Source organism: Dama dama, chromosome X (assembly GCF_033118175.1).
Source record: "Dama dama isolate Ldn47 chromosome X, ASM3311817v1, whole genome shotgun sequence".
Lineage (NCBI taxonomy): Eukaryota > Metazoa > Chordata > Mammalia > Artiodactyla > Cervidae > Dama > Dama dama.
In genome coordinates this window covers 34,932,995-34,952,548 of record NC_083714.1, presented here as the reverse complement: position 1 = coordinate 34,952,548, position 19,554 = coordinate 34,932,995, and the positions used below count along the sequence as shown (strand labels likewise).

Genomic DNA, 19,554 nt, shown 5'->3' with positions numbered 1-19,554 from the left:
TCAGAAGCACTTTTTAGTGCCAAGCACTGTCCAGAGTGCTTTGTAAATATTAATATTAACACATTTTAATCTGCAAACCAACCCTGTGAGATTGATAGTCATTAGCACCATTTTATGGTTGGGGAACCTGAAGTACAGATGACTTAGATAAGTTGCCCAAGGTCTTTCGACTGGGAGGCAAGAGGTGAGATTGTGAACAAGGAATTCTTGTTTCAAAATTCTGTCAAGCACTATGCTTTGGTAGGTTTTATTTTTTAATTATTTAAGCTGAGTCATTTCATTTTTTTCTCTTTTTTGTTCTCATAAGTAAGTACCTAGTTGTTTAAAGTTTTCCAATTTTTCATGAGACTTTATTCACGTTTTCTTTATAAGGTCTGAAAAAGGTACTGCTTAAAGATCTGGAAAAATTCTGCTTCCATTTATTCTGTTCGTTTTTGCCACCTTGAAGCACTATACCTTTATTTTGATCATATAAAACTTTTTCCTTTTTAATTAACTGATGTGCTAATATCTAGTTAAGTTCTACTTCAGTCTCTAAGGATACTGTTACATCAGCTCTGTTTTCTGCCCCTAGGGGAGCTCTTTACTTTTTTTTCCATCTAGGTCCTTGTACCAGGCTAGGTCCTGTGCAAAAGTGGTTCACAGAAATAGTTGCACAGCTATGATATAATAGGCTCACGACGAGGAGTTCTGTTTGAGAACTGTTTGATGCCTTCTGCTTGGTGTAGGTGAGAAGCTGACCCCTGAGAAACAAGTGAGATTTCTCCATTTCTACGGAAGCACATTCTACAATTCTATTCTGCCTTAAAATATATCCATTAATAAAATCACATTGTACCCTTCTTTCTATAAACAGGCTTATTAAGTGTGTGGCATCACAATTGTAGTTTGTTAGACTATTAAAGTCCGTGAGAGGGAGTTCAGCTCCCTCTGTGATAACATAGATGGGTGGGATTGGGGGGAGGGAGGTTTAAGAGAGAGGGAGTATTTGTATTCATATAGCCAATTCATTTTGTTATACAGTAGAAACTAACACAATATTGGGAAGCAATTACACTCCAGTAAAAAATTTTAAATGAAACATAAAAAAGCCCAAAAGAAGAGGAACCCTATCCAATGCCTTGTAGATAGTACCTAAGACATATTTCGAGGATAAATGAAGGGAAAAAATAATTTTTGTAAATATATGCATTCTTGCACACAATGGACAATTCAAAGATTTTTTAAAATGAGCACTATGTTTTGCATATTGCCACCTTTATTATTTATGTAGTTTTCAACTTAGCATTTATTGAGAACCTAGTTGCTCCAAGTACTGTGCTAGGGGAGGTAACATTAAACACACTTACATTTCTGGCAGTGTTAGCATTATTCTTTTATTCTTGAGTGCAGTTATAGAATCTAGAACAGTTTAATAGAATGGTGGAAATGGAAATCATCTTGTAGTGAGGGCAAGAATGACTGGGAGTGAGGAAGAGGAAGTGTCAGTTGGAAGATATCATAGCAATGAAGGCTTAGGAAGTCTTCTTGAGACAGACATAGAGCTGAACTGTAGAAAAGTCACATGGATATTTGTGGGAAGATGCCTGAGGAACATGGTCACACGTGGAGTGAGTGAATTCCTAAGGATATTATAGTTTGGCCTGTCAGTAACCTTGTGGGCCTTAACATAAGTCAAAAGTTATTTTCAAATGAAAGGTATGTAACATCTGAATTCCTAAAATCATGTCATCTATCCATTAAGATTATCTTTTCCAGATTTGTTTAAATTTGAAAATAAAATGCAAACATAAGGAGCTGTGACTTACCCTTGACATCTAGTTATCTATAACCAAAGTTAATCCTTAATAAATGTTTGGGATTGCCCTGGTGGCACAATGGATGGGAAGACCCCTACCACTTTCAGGGGACACAGGTTCAATCCCTGGTCTGGGAAGATCACACGTGCCGAGGAACAACTAAGCCCACGCTCCACAACTACTGAGTCTGTGTTCTAGAGCCCTTGAGCCTCAGCTACCCACGTGCCATAACTACCGAAGGCTTAGGGTTAGGGTTAGGGTTAGGCTTAGGGTTAGGGTTAGGGTTAGGGTTAGGCTTAGGGTTAGGGTTAGGGTTAGGGTTAGGGTTAGCGTGTGCCTAGAGCCCATGCTCTGCAACAAGAGAAGTCACTGCAATGAGAAGCCCATATATTGCAACAAAGAGTAGCCCCCCTCACCACAACTAGAGAAAGTCCATGCCCAGCAACAAAGACCCAGCACAGCCAAAAATAAATAAAAATAATAAATGTGTGGAGAATGTATTTATGAGAGAGATTATGGTGAACTACAATCAATATGTATTCAGTAATTGGACATGAGCCATCTACCCTCAATGGCTTAGAGTCCTTCCTTTACTTGCCTGAAGCTAGACTTGATCTTTCAGGATTACTTGCAACTCCAGAATTCTTAAAGTCTTTATCCCTTGGTGAAAGAATCTTATTTGACTTTTGACAAAACTAATAACCCAAGTTGTATTGTTTTGGTGATTACTTATTGGAAAATTGTTTTCTTCCTTGAGGCTTGAATGATTTTAGTGGAACAAATACAAGTGATGATATCATCCATATTTGGACACTGGGAATTTAAGCTCAGTTTTATGTCAGTGTAAATTGAAGAAGTTTCTATTATGCTGAGAACCTTTATGATCTTTTGTGACATATGTGTGTGAGTCGCTCAGTCGTGTCTGACTCTTTGCAACCCCCATGGACTATAGCCCGCCAGGCTCGTCTGTCTGTGGAGTTATCCAGGCAAGAATACTGGAGTGGGTTGCCATTTCCTTCTCCAGGGGATCTTCCCGACCCAGGGATCGAACCCCAGTCTCCTGCATTACAGGCAAGTACTGCTATTTAAAATAGAATTGAGGCATTTTCATTTCCTTCATTGATATATTGAATTATATGGCAGTTCAATTTAGTCATTTTAGTCATTCAGTACTTGGTGATATAGATGATATCATGTTAACCTAATTTCCTTATCATTCATATAAGGTATGCTCACATGATTTTAAGTTGATGAACACAACATGGTAACTGCAGTATAGAATTTTATTCGTTTTAATGAGGTTCCATTCACTTGAGTATAAATGTAAATACTCTCTTTAATTCAATGTTTAAGCCATTACTCCCTCTCTTCCTCCTCCTCCTTTTTTGCTTGGCCATTTAAACTGAGTTGATTTTTGAATGATTCTTATCTATAGGTATTAATAGTTTCTTATTTTCCATATATGTTGGTGCTTACCTTAGTGAACAGAGTTCCTAGTTGGTTTGATTTCACCATTTTCCTAAGTTTTATTTTCAAATCCTGCTTTCTTTTCAGGCTCTTACTCAGATCATGTCCTGAAATCTTCATAGAGAAAACATCATTTTTATTTTGCATTCTCCTTTTGATTTACATCCTCCCCGTTTTGATATAGCACATTTACAAATTATCAACAGAGCAGATTTAAAAGGTGCTGGCTACTTTGCTGTAGTATTATAGCTTCACAGTTTTTTCATAATTTCTTCATCTTGGTTTAGAGTTTTCACTTTGATTCAGATAGCCATTTTTTTTATAGAGAATTTTATTATTAGGGGAGGGATTTGGTATGCCCAAAGGGTTTTATGCTTCCCTTCTGCCAGCTGGATGCCAGGTTTCTAGACCACATGTTCATTAGAATGGGTGATTTTAAACCCAATGTGTTGAGCATTTTCTAACTTATTTGCCGGACATGCATGAAAAGATGTATTAAAAAAATTTTAAGCAATGCAGGATCCTCTGGCTTCCATGGATAGGCAGTAATGAGCTTTCATATTGTAATTACAGGAAGCTGGGAGGAAAATTGAGAAACTGGTGATTTTTAGATTAGCGTCCATGACTCTATTACTGTGACATCTGAGAACTTTAAATATTGAAAAACTCAGCACCACTATTTGGTGACAAGTCTGGAACTGAGATTTGTGACAGATTTTGTTTTGAAATTAGACTTTAACATTACTCCTTAATATTATCTACTTCACAGAATATTGGGATGATTGAATGAGATAATGAATATAAAACTCTTAACACAGTGTCTGGTACAAAATAGAGCTCCATAAGTGTTAAGTGTTATTAACATCTAGAAATACCAGTTGTTTAATAACTAAGATACCACTTTAGAACACATCATAAAGTGTGCTCAGTGAAACATTTATCCTTCTCATTGTGTTTTAGTGGTTATTTTGTGAACCCTAAACATACTCTTGGAATTTTTTACTCAATAAATTTTCCAGTATCTCAATTGATTTGAAATTGATATAGAGAATATTTTTAATGGAATAGTTGGTATATTTATTCTGACCACAGAGGACAGAAGGAGAAATGGACTCATAGAAGTAGGAAAAGAGAAACCAAAACCAAACATTGGGTTAGCAGGAGGAATATGCCAGATTGTATGTTTTGGCTAGCAATAGGCTGTGGCCAGGAGGGTCAGATGGTTATAAGCATGTGAGCTCAGTCTGATTCTAAAAAGGTTATAGAAATTAAAGAAGACCAGGTAGACCATAGTAGAAAAGTAGAGTCTAAAGTTTGTCTACAGTAGAGAGGCAGTTCAGACAAAATCATGTGTGCAAAGAAGGTGGTGGTCTCTGAAACTGGGAGAGGGTGTTGAGGCAGTTGCATTGAAATTAATGGAAGACACAGGCCCACTAGGGTCAATAAGTCCTTATAATATTAGTGCCAAGGGACTACCTTTCCCCAGGGATTCAAAGCTTCAGAGAGCACCCTTCTGGTTTTCAGAAGTGGGAAATTCACCCATAGCCAGGAATTAAGCTCAAACATGGAAACGTGATGTCAGTGAAAGGAACTAAATGAATCAGGACAATTGGGTTAAATGTTTGGAATCTGCCCACCCATCTGACCACAAGATATGAGATATGATGAAATCAGACTATGCACTCTTCATGCGTGAACTAACAATTTCAGGCATTTTGGCCAAGTAGATGAACCATTCCGGGCCTCTGTTCAAGGCTGAAGTAATCGATAGTTTACTTTGCTCCTTACTGGCTTTGATAATTCTGCTGTAACCACATTTACAGTTATTTGGGGTTGTTCTCATATTTGATGTGGGCTTGATTTTTCTATGCCTTTCTTTTTAAAATCTGAAATCTGGATTTAAACTCTACACCTTACAGAAGTAGAAACATAAGTTATTTTCTCATTTATTGAGGCAAGCTAGAATTGAAGTTGATAAATTTCAGAATTGTTCTTATAGAAGATGAGTATTATATTTCAGGGTTTACATGTTGCTTTCCATTCTCAGGGTACAATTAAAGTGATCATTTTTCCAATTTCTTTCAACTTTGGGGGTTTTGTAATCTTTCCTTTGAGACTTGTTGACACTGACCTTGAAAGATAGAAGAGAACTATTTTACCTGGGCCAGGAAGACAACTACATAATGATAGTATTATAGTTACACATCTTTCTTTAGTGTTAGCAATGCCATTTACTACTTGTCCAAAATTCGGTTAAAAGACGTTAAAAGGACAGCCTATTTTACATTTTCTCTAAATTTTTCTATAAAGAAACACTCATAATTTCCAATCCAGTATAAATCACTCTGAAATATCAAGAGAGAAATGGAATTCTTATTATAGAGGCCATTAAGGATATTATCAGGACAGTATAAAGTTTGGGAAATAGAGAACTTAAGATTCTGTCCTGTCTGTTCTCCAAACTCTTCACTTCTAATTCTTTTAAAAATTTCAGTTTATTTAAGCAAACAAATAAAAACATTCATCCATTTCTGCCACCCTCACCCCTGGAAGCCACCAATCTGTTTTCTGTATGAACACTTTGGTTTTATATATGTGTGTGTATGTATTTTTTTCCATATGTAAGAGATCATATGGTATTTGTCTTTCTCTGACTTATTTCACTTAGCATAAGGCCCTCACGGTCCATTCATGTTGTCACAAATGGCAGGATTTCATTCGTTTTTATGGCTGAATAATATTCCATCATATATACATAGAAATCACCGTTTCCTTATCCATTCATGTACCCTTGGGCTGTTTCTATACTTTGGCTAATATAAATAATGCTGCATTGAACATGGAGGTGCATGTATATCTTCAATTTAGTGTTTTTGTTTTCTTCAAATAAATACCCAGAAGTGGGATTGCTGTATCATATGGTAGTTCTATTTTTAATTTTTTGAGGAACCTCCATACTGCTTTTCATTGTGTCTGTACCAATTTACATTCCTGCCAGGAGTGCACTAATTTTCCTTTTTCTTCACATCCAAACCAACATTTGTTATTTCCAGTCTTTTTGATAATAGCCTTTCTAACAGGTGTGAGGTGATAGCTCATTGTGGTTTCTCTGATGATTAACAGTGTAGAGCATCTTTTCAGGTATGAGTTGGCCACCTGTATATCCTCTTTGGAAAAATGTCTATTCACATCTTCTGCACACTCTAAAATCAGGTTCCTTGGCTTTTTTTGTTTTTGTTTTGTTTTTTTTTTTTTTTGCTGTTGAGTTATAGGAGTTCTTTATGTATTTTGGATGTTAGCCCTTTATCAGATATATGATTTGCAAATATTTTCTCCTATTCAGTAGGTTGCCTTTTTATTCTGTTGGTTTCCTTTGTTGTGAAGAAGCTTTTTATTTCAGTGTGGTCCCACTTATTTTTTATTTTGTTGCTTTTATTTTTGGTGTCAGATTAAAAAAATCATTGCCAAGACCTTTGTCAAGCAGGTTACCACCTATGTTTTCTTCCATGAGTTTAGTGGTTTCAGGTCTTATATTTAATCTTTAATCCATTTTGAGTGAATCTTTGTGTGTGGTATAAGATAATGGTTTACTTTGATTCTTTTGCATGTGGCTATCCAATTCTCCCAACACTGTTTATTGAAGACACTGTCCTTTCCTCATTGTGCGTTCTTGGCTTCTTTTGTTATAAATTAATTGACCATGTATGAGTGGGTTTATTGATGGGCTCTCTATTCTTTTCCATTGAACTGCGTGTCTGTTTTTATGGAATACTGTAATTACTATAGCTCTGTAATATAGTTTGAAATCAAAGACCATGGAGTGATGCCTCCAGCTTTGTTCTTTCTCAAGATTGCTTTGGCTCTTTGGGGTCTTTTATAGTTCCATACAAATTTTAGGATTGATCCTCTATTTTTGTAAACAGTCTCATTGGAATTTTGATGGAGCTTGTATTGAACCTGGATATGGAGAAGGAAATGGCAACCCACTGCAGTATTCTTGCCTGGAAAATCCCATGGACGGAGGATCCTGTTAGGCTACAGTTCATGGGGTCGCAAAGAGCTGAACACGACTGGGCGACCTCACTTCACCTCACTTCATTGCTTTGGGTGGTATGGATGTTTTAACAATATTAATTATTTCAATGCATGTGCACAGAATATCTTTTCATTTATTTCTGTCTTTTAAATTTCTTTCATAATGTCTTGTAGTTTTCAATATATAGGTCTTTTACCTCCTCAGTTAACTTTATTCCTATGTATTTTCTTCTTTTTGATGCAATTGTAAATAGGGTTGTTGCCTCACTTTCTCTTTCCAGTAGTTCATTATTAGTGTATAGAAACACAGCAAGCTTTTTTGTATTGATTTTGTATCCTACAACTTGCTTGAATTCACTTACTAGTTCTAAAAGTTTTCTAATAGAGTTTCTAGAGTTTTCTATATATAATATCACATCATCTGCAAATAGTTTTAGTTTTTCCCATTCAGCTTGGATTTCTTTTTGTTTCTTTTTCTTGCCTAATTGCTCTGGATAGGATTTTCAGTATGAATTGAATAAAAGGTGTCTGAAAATGTCACTTGTGTGGTTCCTGATATTAGCAGAAAAGCTTTAAGCTTTTAATCATTGAGTATGATATTAGCTGTGGGCTTGTTGTAAATGGCTTTTATTATGTTCCTCTATACCCTTTGTTGAGAGTTTTTATCATAAATGGGTGCTGAATTTTGTCAAATGATTTTTCTGCATTTGTTGAGATTATTATATGATTTTTATCCTTCATTTTGTTAATGTTGTGTAGATGTTAAACCAACCTTCTGTCCCTGGAATAAATCCCACTTGACCAGGATTTTTAAAATCCTGTTCATCCCATCTCTCAACCCCTGGCAACCATTGACTGATTTTTTTTTTACCATCTCCACAGTCTTACCTTTTTCAGAATGTCATAGATTAAGAATCATACAGTATGTAGTACTTTCAGATTGGCTTCTTTCACTTAGTAATATGCATTTAAGTTTCCTCCATGTCTTTTCAAAGCTTGATATCTCATTTCTTTTAGTGCTGAATAGTATTCCATTTTCTGGATATACTACAGTTTATTTATCTATTCACCTGAAGAAAGGAACATTTTGGCATCTTCCAAGTTTGTGCAATTATGAATAAAGCTTCTGTAAAAACAAAACAAAAAAACATTAAGTAAAATAAACAAAAATTTTAAAAATAAAATAAATTTTATTGAGGTATAATTGACATGCATTATATTAGTTTTAGATATATTGCATACTGATTTGGTATTTGTATGTTATGTATGATCTTTTTAATGTATTATTGAATTCAATTTGCTAATATTTTATTGAGGATTTTTGTATCTATGTGCATCAGGGATATTGACCTGTAATTTTCTTTTCTTGTGGCAGTTTTGGCTGATTTTGATATCAGGGTAATGCTGGCCTTGTAAAATGAGTTTGGAAAAGAACCATTCTCTTCTGTTTTTTGGAAGAGTTTGAGATGGATTGATACTAATTTTTCTTTGAATGTTTGATAGAATTCACCAGTGAAGTCATCTGGTCCTGGACTTTTGTTTGTTGGGAGGTTTTTGATTACTAATTCAATCACCTTGTTTGTTATTGGTCTGTTCTAGATTTCCGTTTCATCATGATTTGGACTTAGTGAGTAGTGTGTTTCTAGGAATTTATCCAGTATTTCTAGGTTGTCCAATTTGCTAGTGTACAATTCCTCATAGTAGTCTCTTATAATCCTTTGTATTTCTATGATATCAGTTGTAATATCTCCTTTTATTTCTAATTTTGAGTTCTTTCCCTTTTTTTTCTTGGTGAATAACTCTTTACTAAAGTAGCCAGCTTTCCAATTAACTCTAGGCAGTTAGCTTACAGATATACATTACAGTCTTGTGTATAATGTGAATGTGAAATAATGCCTCTAGCAACAATAACTTCAAAGATAGAGGATAGAACTCTTGTGTATTCTTGCTCAGGAAATTTACTTTCCCAGAAAACTCCCTTCAAGTCTACTAGAACTTTGGGCATTGATGTAGTAAATTAATTGATCCTTGAAATCAGGGTGTGTTTGCTTCTCTTCTAGCTTTTCTAGCCATAAAGCTTTTTTCCTCTACCCTTTCACTAGTCTTATAAGTGCTCCTAATAAGGACTGGAGGTTTTGTACTGAGATTGAGAGTCTGAATGTATTGGACACAATACCAGTGATGAAGTCAGGTAAGGATGCCTACTAGATAGTGATGAATCCCTTTACATGATCAAATCACTTAGATGCTACTTTAGTTTACCTCTCTGACAAATAGTCATTCTTATGTGACTCACAAGTTTGACTAAAGAGTTCCTTGAGCTGTTTGTAAGTATTTAAGGGATAATTAAACATTTTGTGATAGCTTCTGATGATTGTTTTGCAATTTGTGCGTGTGTGTGTGTGTGTCAGTGAATAGTCAGTGTTCGACCAAATCTTATCAGGGAGTAAATTGGCCATGAAAATTCAATTGAGTTCAATTCAGTATGTACTTTGGGAAGAGTGTGAACATTTTCCAGTCACTGAGGTGCTGGTTAAAGTCCTGTAGCAAGAATTTACAGGATGCCATTACAGCCAAAAAATTGCTATCTAAATTTAACTCCTGGCTTGAGCTTGTTCTGTAACAAAATCTGGAAGAAAAAAAAAAGTCCTTGTTGAAATGTCAACTATGTTTTTAAAAGGAATTTAAAAGATTGAGATTGAAAAGCATTTGAGCTACTTCATAAAATTGGAATAGTTATGTGACCTTAATGATGGGGGTCATTGATAAATGTGTAATTAAAATGAAAGCAGGAAGCTGCACTTTCCATTTGTTTCTTTATCTACTTTTCATGCCAGCCTAACTTGAATCATTGCCTGTGCTATCCTCCCAAAGCCTGTGAACTAGTGAGAAACACTCTGGCTTCCACCCACTTCTCTCTCATCTTTTCTTCTTCCAGAGTGTGTCAGATGTGTAAGCTTTGCTGTGATAGTGTTGTGGGCTCTTTAAATAAAACAATTTTTCAAGGGCGGATCATTGTTAACCATACTGTGTTTATGGCCACCGAGTTTCTACTCTGCTTAAAATATTTGAGAAAGCCTCCTATTTCTATAGTAAGCACACACTCCTGTAGCCATTTTTAAGAATCTTCAGAAACTACCTACACATGATTTCTCTACCACAGTATGAACCTGTCATCCTAGCCAGCCCACGTCTGCGCACCATCCTACAAAATCTCATCCTCATCTGTGCTGTTCCTCTTTCCAGGAAGTCTCTCTGATCTCTACCCTCACCTAGGTCCTACCCTCACCTAGGTCCTTCTCATTCTTTAAGGTCCAGCTCCACTTTCTCTTCTTAGAAAACTCCCTTGACAACTTCAGGCCTGAGTGATATCCTTTTCTCAGAACTCTCATCCCATTTGTTGTTTATGTCATTGAATTTTGCCGTTAATTGTCTACATTACTGCTGCTGTTGTTTAGTCGCTGTGTCCGACTCTTTGTGACTCCAAGAACCATATAGCCCACCAGGCTCCTTTGTCCATGGGATGTCCCAGGCAAGAATACTGTAGTGGTTTGCCATTCCCTTCTCCAGGGGATCCTTCCCACTCAGAGACTGACCCAGTGTTTCCTGGGTCTCCTGCTTGGCAGGTGGATTCTCTACCACTGAGCCACCTGGAAAGCCCCAGTTGTCTACATTGTTTGCTTTTATTTCATATCATGTTGTTCATATCTCCCAAACTCAATAGAGGTTTCTTAAATACAGTTTTAAACTCATCTGGTTCCCCCGATGCGTGTGACATAAGTCTGCGCCTATAGTTGGTGGACATAATGAATGTTTGTTGATTAACTGATATTTTCCCACATGAATATTTTGTTAATTTATTTATTGAGATATAGTTGATTTATGATATTATTAATGTAAAAGTTCAGGTGTACAACATAGTGATTCACAATTTTTGCAAGATCGTACTCTGTTTATAGCTATTATAAAATATTGCCTATATTCCCTGTGTTCTACAATATATTCTTGTAGCTTATTTTATGCATAATAGTTTGTAGCTCTTAACCCCCCTACCCCTAAATTGCCCCCTCCCCTTCCCTCTCCCCACTGGAAACCACTCATTTGTTCTATGTGAGTCTGCTTTTTTGATACATACACTGATTTAATGTTTTTATTCCATATACAAGTGATAACATACAGTATTTCTCTAACTCATTTCACGAAGCTTAATACCCTCTAAGTCCATCCATGTTGTTGCAAATGGTAACATTTCATTCCTTTTGACGGCTGAGTTGTATTCCATTTATATGCGTTCCATGTTTTCTTTATACATTGATCTGTCGATGGACACTTAGGTTGCTTCCATATCTTGACTGTTGTAAATAATGCTCCTTTGAGTATTGGGGGCGCATGTACATTTTCAAACTAGTGTTTTCAGTTTCCTAGGATATTTACCCAGGATTTGCTGGATCATAGGGCAGTTCTTTGAGAAGGCAATGGCACCCCACTCCAGTACTCTTGCCTGGAAAATCCCATGGACGGAGGAGCCTGGTAGGCTGCAGTCCATGGGGTTGCTAAGAGTCGGACACGACTGAGCTACTTCACTTTCACTTTTCACTTTCATGCATTGGAGAAGGAAATGGCAACCCACTCCAGTGTTCTTGCCTGGAGAATCCCAGGGACGGGGGAGCCTGGTGGGCTGCCGTCTCTGGGGTCGCACAGAGTCGGACACGACTGAAGTGATTTAGCAGCAGCAGCATGGCAGTTCTGTTTTTAGTTTGAGGAACCTCCATACTGTTCTCCACAGTGGCTGCACCAATTTTCACTTCCACTGACAAGGTACAAGGGTTCCCTTTTCTCCATATCTTCACCAACATTTATTATTCCATATGAACGTTTTTAAAGACCTCATTTGTTTGAACTTTAGGGAATCATAATAGGTATTTTTTAAATAGATAAAATGAACGATGGTATGATTTTTAATTTTTGCCACCCTCCCATCCCCATTGGTGGCCAACCAATTGAATGTACAATTCTCAGGACCAGGATTTAATCTTGTTCACCTTTGCATCCCCAGCACCTGGATCAGTGTCTAGGTCAATTGGATGCCCAATAAATATTTGTTGAATGAATCTTCAGCAAAATCACCCTGCACATGTTAAATGCAATCAGTCTTGTGACATTTTATATTTCTTTCATCTCAAATGCTTGAACATTATAGGACTTAAATTGCCAAATATATTAAGTTTCTGTTGTCTTCAATTTTAAATTCATTTTTTTGGTTATCTTTTAGTGGCTCTGGGATTTCTGTCCCATGGACATAAGCAATTAACAAGTGCTTTTAAATAACAACTGTGTTTAGGATCCAGTTTTAAGTTGTTTTTATGTTAAACTGTATTAGTTTTAAATATTTACATGGCATTTATTAGCAAATTCTCATAATTTAATATATTATTTTTAAAGAGATATATCTTTTTTTTTTTTTTTTAAAAGATGAACTCCTCTGACCAACAAAACCAATCACATATGTTGCCAGAGGTATATTTGAAAGAGACACTGTAGCACCTGTTTTTTTTTTTTCCCTTTTATGACCAGTGTATGAACTGAGGTGGGTCTTTTAATTGCTTTATGAAATAGAATAATTTGACTTACCTGATTTTTGTAAAAGATAAAGTCATTAACCTGGGAATATTGTGAAAAAAATTCAATGAGGGTTTTTTTTTTTTTTTTAAAGAAGGCTTAATGAAAAAGTTCTGCACATAGGTGAAATATCCTTATTTTCAGAGACTTATTTTTTTGTTCAGATAGAAAACTCAGTTTTCCATCGGATGCTTGTGAAATCATGGTTTCCATCTGTAGATCTGAGGACCTCTCATATGCTTAAAGAACATAGATTGGTGGACCACTAAGCAAAACACATGAGGGAAATAGAACTTAAAGCAAACTCTAAAACTTGAAAGCTTTTAAACTTTGTCAGCCTGCCAATTCAAGCAGTGTGTGGCAGGCATGTCGTATATTCGTAGAGCCAAAATAAATGGCCACAAGGAATTCCGAGGTAATACAGATGTAAGGAAAGCTTAAAATGGAAAGAAAGAAAACATTGTTTTCATTGTTTATTCAGGAGGCTGATAAATGCATTTAAAGAAATGCCTCTTGAGACATTGCTTTAGGTGCCAGAGAACATCTTTGTGATCTTCTGGACCAGATATTGGCAATGTTTCTGTGTTATGTGCTGACTTGTGAAGGGAAGGCAAAAGAAAGGAGGAGTTGAGGAAAATGTAGCAAAAAGTGAGGGTGAAAGTAGCTGCTGGCAGTGACCTTGCAAGCCACTCTGGAGCAAGGTACTATTTCCATTGTATCAGTTGAAAATATTTAGTTTGTTTTACCATCAAGAAAAATTCCATGAGAAAAATGTGTGAACCCTTAAATATATGTAATATATATATATATATTTTTCATATTCTTTTCCATTATAGCTTATTATAAGATGGTGAATATGATTCCCTATGCTATACAGTAGGACCTTGTTGTTTATCTGTTTATGTATAGGAGTTTGTATCTGCTAGTCCTAAACTCCTGATTTCTCTCTTCCTGTCCCTTTCCTCTTTGGTAACTGTAAGTTTGTTTTCTATGTCTGTGAGTCTGTTTCTGTTTTATAAATAAGTTCATTTATATCATATATTAAATTCCACATATAAATGATATATGATATTTGTCTTTCTCTGTCTGATTTTTTTCACTTCATATGCTACTCTCTAGGTCTATCCATGTTGCTGAAAATGGCAATATTTCATTTTTTATGGCTCAGTAGTATGTCATGTGTGTATATATAAAGTATATATATCTATATCTATATCTATATATATATAGGCTTCCCTGGTGGCTCAGATGGTAAAGAATCCACCTGCAATGCAGGAGACCTGGGTTCGATCCCTGGGTTGGGAAGATCCCCTGGAGGAGGGTATGGCAACCCACTCCAGTATTCTTGCCTGGAGAATCCCCTTGGACAGAGTAGCCTGGCAGCCTACAGTCCATGGGGTTGCAAAGAGTCTGACGTGGCTAAGTGACTAAGCATGCACACACATACAAACACACACATATATACACACCACATTTTCTTTATCCAGTCATCTGTTGATGGGCACTTGGACTTTTTCCTTATCTTGGCTATTGTAAATAGTGCTGCAGTGAAACTGTCTTTTCCATCGTATCTTCTTGCCTCCTTTGTTGAAAATTAATTGACTATAGGTGTGTCAGTTTACTTTCTTTCTCTCTGTTCTGTTCCATTGATAGATGTGTCTGTTTCTGTGTCAGTACCACACTGTTTTGATTACTGTAGCTTTATAGTATAGCCTACAGTCAGGGAGCATAATACCTCCAGCTTTTTTCTTTCTTCAGGATTGCTTTGGCAATTTGGGGTCTTTTATGGTTCTATAATAATTTTAGGAATATTTGTTCCAGTTCTGTAAAAAAAAATCCCCTTTAAAAATCACATGAAAAAATACTTAGGAATAAACCTGACCAAGGAAATAAAAGACTTATATTCTGAGAACTATAAAACATTGCTAAAGGGAATTGAAGATGATTTAAAGAAATAGAAAGATATCCCATGCTCTTGTATTGGAAAAATTGGCCATGCTACCCAAAGAAATCTAAAAATTTAATGCAGTCCCTATCAAAATAATCATGACATTTAAAAAAACTCCAAGATAAGATCTTGTTGCTATCAAAAGAGCAGTAATAGACCATTCCTTTTGGAAACTGAGTGCCATATATATCAAGAATTGCAGATATTAATACTTCAATTTGAAAGCTAGAATTATGAGAAAATACTCAACTTTATGATAGATAGATACAGATAGATGTCTGATAGATATGAAACTGACAGAGGTGGCCAAAACTCAGTCAGCCTAGAAGGGGCTCAACTGACAAAACTCCTTGCTTGAAAGGGTTCGTTACCGTTTAATCTTTGACCTTTCACAGTAAGAATCCCAAGAAATGCTTAAATGCTCTAACTTGAAATGAGAAAAACTAAGTAAGACATGGTCTCTATTTTTATGGAATTTACAATCTAATAAGGGAGAAAAGTTAAGAGCCTATAATAAATGTGTGATCCGTACCATAAGCGAGATACAATATTGTGACATGATTAAGAAGGTGGGCTCTGGTCTAAGACTGGTGGGTTTGAACCATGTCTTGATGGTAGCTGCATGAAGTTGTGCAAGACTCAACCCTTCCCCACCTCTGTTTCCCCATCTATAAAGTGGGAACAGTAGTACTCTCTTCAGGAGGAATCTGGAAGGCAGTAAAACTTGGTGTGGGAAATTTCTGGGATACTGCTTTTAGTGACTTGTTTCTATTCAATAATGTTTGAGTGTGTGTTTAAGAGTGTCGTTAAGTTACAGTGCTTGGTGTACCATTCATGGGTGAATTAGAGGCCCATGTTAGAATACCTAGAGTCTGTTTCCAGCCCTTCATAAACTCTCATAATCATTCTGCTTCACTAGGCCTTTGGTTTCTTCTCTATTTAAATGAACATAGGAAGATTCACAGCAGGGCCCTTATCTGTCTTGTTCCACATCTAGAACAGTGCTTGGCATATAGTAGACATGGGTAAATGTTGGTATAGCACAACTTGGAGATATTATGAAGATGGCACTACAATATGTGTGAACATAACTTTGAGAAGGAATCATAAGTACTACACAGAAATGCTTGATTTTCCTTGTTTAAGATTCTGAAGAGAGATAAGAAATAGGAAACTGCTACATTTCTCTACCAGGATCTAAGCATGAGATTTAGAGTCAGGAGCTGTGCTTCTACCACTAGAGGCTTTGTAACTTCAGATAATTTAACCTCCTGAACTTCATTTCTTTCACTGGTCTTTTTTGGGTTATCTCCCATGTTGTAGAGTATTTTTTAGGGTTCCAAAGATCAATGAGATAAAAACACTTGTGAGCTGCAAATACTATACAAGTACAAATGGTACTAAGAAATGGTAACTTTTTAAGTTCTTCCTTAGAATCATGAAAAGCAAACCTGCATTTCTATTACTCAAGTCTAAAGTAGTGAAGATAAAGTTGTGTTGTCTCCCAAACAACATTGATTTTTTAAATGGACCCCCTTACTCCCAGCTTTTATACACAGATGAGCAAAGCTGCGTGAGGGAATGTCTGCACTGTCACGCCAGCTCTTTTTAGTTGTTGCACCTAACTGGTTCTGCGCCAGCTCCGAAAATAGTTCCAGTCTGAAGGAAGACATGCAGACAAGTTCTGGCTGGAAATGTTTTGAGGAACTGGCCAGGGGCCCATCAGAGGTTACAGGCCAATTTTAAAAATGAAGAAAATTCCTTCTCCCATTCCCTCTGTCTTATATAAAATGCACGGCCAGAGTTCAATTCCTGTTTGTATTTTTCCTTTGTCAAAGTTTAAAGTTCAAATTTATTATTTATTATTGTTTCTGTACTTGATAGACCGATAGAAAAAATCTGCCTCCAGAACCTCATTCACTGTCTTATGCACTGAGAAAAAAAATATTATATAGATATATATTCTTTCTTGTTATTTTTTCTTTCAAATATATTTAGGCAACCTATATGATTTAGTTATAGGATTAAATTTGACTACTTCTTTAAATATAAACTTACAAACTCACAGAACATACTCTTTTAGAAGTACTTTCTGTAATACAAATGTGGAAATGAATTTACTCTTGAAGTTCAACTTAGTAATACTACTTCGAAGAATTTGTGTCTAAGTAGAATCTAAGAAAGAAAAGAGTGGGGTAGCCAGTTCCATCATGAGACATTTTTGCTGTTGTTGTTGTCATGTCTCTTTAGACTTAATAAATAGCTTTATCAATATATAATTCACATACTATCCAGTTCACTCATTTAAAGTATACAGTTTAGTGAGTGGGCTTTTAGTATATTTGAAATTTGTGCAGCCATCATCACTATCTAATTCCAGAATATTTTCATTGCCCTCAAAGGAGACCCTATACACATTCAGTAGTCATTCCACTTTCTTTTCTTCTCCAAGCTCTCACAACCATTAATTTGCTTTCTGACTCAGGATTTAATATAAATGGAACCATACAGCATGTGGCCATCATGACTGGCTTCTTCCACTTAGCATCATTTTTTCAAGGTTTATTCATGTTGTGGCATGTGTCAATACTTTGTTCCTTTTTAGGATAGAATAATATTTCATTGTGTGGATATATCACATTTTGTATATCCACCCATCTGCTGATGGACACTTGGAATGTATCCACCTCTTGGCTATTGTGAATAGTGCTGCTATGAACATGAGTGTACAAATATGTCTTCAAGACCCTGCCTTCAATTCTTTTGTGTCTATACCTAGGCATAGAAGTGCTCAGTCATATGGTAACTGTTTGTTTAACATTTTGAGGAACCGTCAGACCGTTTGCCACAGCAGCTGTACTATTTTACATTCCCATCACCAATGTTCAACAGCCCCAGTTTCTCCAATTTTTCATTGTAGCCATCCTAATGGATATGAAGTGGTATCCCTTTGTGGTTTTCATTTGTATTTCCCAATCTGGCTATTTAAATTAAAGAATATACTTTAAATGTTTTTCTAGAGGTCATTCGCCTGACAGCCTTAACCCTCCAGAACATATTGCATGGAACATATTGCAAAAGGGTTTCCAAATCTGTAAGAGTAGTCACACACCACACACCTTCTGCATGAAAGCCTGGTACTTTGTCCCCAGACATCTCATATAGTGAATAACTAACTCTTATTTAACATTCACGATTATGTAGCCCAGAAAGGAGCAGGACAGTCCACCATGGCAGATACTGTGGCAAGAAGGGAAATTACAGTTGAAGTGACAATTAATAATCTGCTACTGAAAGAGAACTATAATACTTCCCAGGACATTTATAACCCCAAGTCTTCAACCAGAGGTCAAATTATGCTCAGTACTTTTTAAGAAGACAAAGCTACATATAATACATTTTGGAAATATTTCCATGAAGAATGACTTAGCGAAACACATTTAGCTCTTAAATGAATAAGCTTGGGTTTTCCATATACTTAATTTCCTAATGGTACCTGAAAAATCAGGTGAATGTAGAAAAGATAAACCGAAAATTCAGATTCTGTAAAATTACTGAAGAAACTGTTTAAAAGAGTAAGTGAAATGTTTTCAAGAACTTTAATACTGCTTTTTTGATGGGTAAACGATTACTTGATTTATCTGCTACTCAGAGCTTACTTTGGCTTTAGAAGATCCCAGTTAATTTTGGTACATGTTCATGGCAGAATGCTGGTAAATTAACATTTATCTTCTCAGCTGAGTTCCTGGAAATTGCTGCTGGTTGACAGTGGGTTGAAGTGCAAACCCTAAAACTGCACAGTATTTAATGTATGACCAGTGTATGAACAGTACGTTCTGTCTCACTTATTAGTCCACGCTGAAACTTCCTTCAGTGTTTCTCAATGTCCCTTCATAAAGACTGAGAACTAATAGAGCATACACCGAAAAAAAATAAATCCAGCATCATTTCAAGGGTTTCTTTCTTGAACTGAAGCACGTTTGACATTTCACAGTCTTTCCCCTGCCTCATTTGCAGTGGGTCTCCAGCTAGTTATACCATGACTGTTTTATGTGATCGTCAACAATTACATTTCAAGTACACAGTGTCCTCTTTCTGTTTTCTGGATTCTGAGAGCAGAACAAGCCTTCACCGAGACCATAGTAAAGCCAGTTTCATGGTAGGCCTTTGGTAGCCTCTTAAAGCTGGATCCACACAGGTGGATCATGACTGGATCACGTCAAGGTCTGGCATTTTCTGTGCAGTGGAACCCCAAATGAATTTCTGCCCCCCAAACAGATCAAAATGCAACAGTCTTTTTTTCTTTTTAATTGGGCTGTTGCCAAGTCTTATATTTCAACAGTAAGTCGAAGAGGTGGCTTTCTTTTACTCTGTAGGATTCTACACCGGGAAATGGCCTTCTTACTGACAACGCCGACTGTGCTGCATTGCACCGTCAATATGTCGATGAATGCGTGTGTGCTCAGTCATGTCTGACTCTTTGCGACCCTATGGACTGTAGCCCACCAGGCTCCTTTATCCATGGGATTCTCCAGACAGTAATACTGAAGTGGGTTACCATTTCCTCCTCCAGGTGATCTTCCTGACCCAGGGATTGAACCTGCATCTCCTGTGGCTCCTGCATTACAGGCAGTTTCTTTACTTCTGAGTGACTGGGGAAGCCCCGGTATCTAGATGCTTCCTGTT

The 19,554-nt window shown here is 36.4% G+C and overlaps 1 protein-coding gene across 5 annotated transcripts in view; it reads left to right on the top strand.

The window, feature by feature from the left end:
• Window positions 1-19,554, top strand: part of MBNL3 (muscleblind like splicing regulator 3) — a 117,143-nt gene that overhangs the window by 30,484 nt on the left and 67,105 nt on the right. The gene's annotated exons all lie outside the window — the stretch shown is intronic.